The sequence below is a fragment of the Dendrobium catenatum genome, unplaced genomic scaffold (genome assembly GCF_001605985.2).
Source record: "Dendrobium catenatum unplaced genomic scaffold, ASM160598v2 original_scaffold_129763, whole genome shotgun sequence".
NCBI classification, from domain to species: Eukaryota; Viridiplantae; Streptophyta; class Magnoliopsida; order Asparagales; family Orchidaceae; genus Dendrobium; species Dendrobium catenatum.
In genome coordinates, this window is record NW_021448198.1 from 1 (window position 1) to 868 (window position 868).

At 28.9% G+C, this 868-nt stretch overlaps 1 non-coding gene across 1 annotated transcript; it reads right to left on the reverse strand.

The window, feature by feature from the left end:
- Nucleotides 1-693: 693 nt before the first annotated feature.
- On the reverse strand, nucleotides 694-800 carry LOC114578718. The gene has a single exon (XR_003699687.1). It is a non-coding gene; the product is annotated as a small nucleolar RNA R71 (small nucleolar RNA).
- Nucleotides 801-868: the final 68 nt, after the last annotated feature.

Here is an 868-nt window from a genome sequence, read left to right on the forward strand (position 1 = left end):
ATTATTTAGGGATTGATAGAGCCCTAAATCATATTCATAATTCTTCATGTTACTCCACTGCCATGGTCAAGTTTTTTGGCGCCGTTGTCGGGGCAAGATTTATTTTATTTGTAATTTTACTATATGGTTGAATCAATTACATAGTTAGTCCTACTATCTTTTTTATTCTTTTATTTTTACTGATTACATATTTGTGGTTGCATGTTTACAAGATATAGAGGGGAGTCACATTTAAATTTTGATTATGAAATTGAGAGAATCTTTTTTAAAATTAGAATGACTAAAAAGATTTTGAAAATAATTGACCCTGTTCAAGACTTAGATAATTCTAAACCTCTTAAGAATTTTGTAAACCCTATGACAGACGAAATTCATCAAAGCATAAATAGACATGCTATCCAAGCTATTAACTTTAAATTAAAACCTATAACCATTTAGATGATATATACTTCTCAGTATGGAGAAACTCTCATTGAAGATCCTAATCTACATTTAACAAGTTTCTTAGAAATTTATGCAACATTTAAGTGTAATGGTGTTAGTAATGACGCTATTAGACTTATATTGTTTCTATTTTCTCTTAAAGGTAAGACAAAAATATTGTTAAACTCTTTACCCCCATGCTCTATTACCACATAAAATGAGTTGGCCCATAAATATTTAGGAAAGTACTTTCCACGTTTTAAGACTGTCAAACTTAAAAAAGACAATACTTATTTTACTCAGTTAGAAGGAGAATACATTTATGAGAGTTGTGAGAGATTCAATTAAATACTTAGAAAATAGCCTCACCATGCCATGCCTTAATGGTTAGTAATTCAAATTTTTAATAATGTATTAGTAGGATCCCTTAGAGCTATAATGAAAT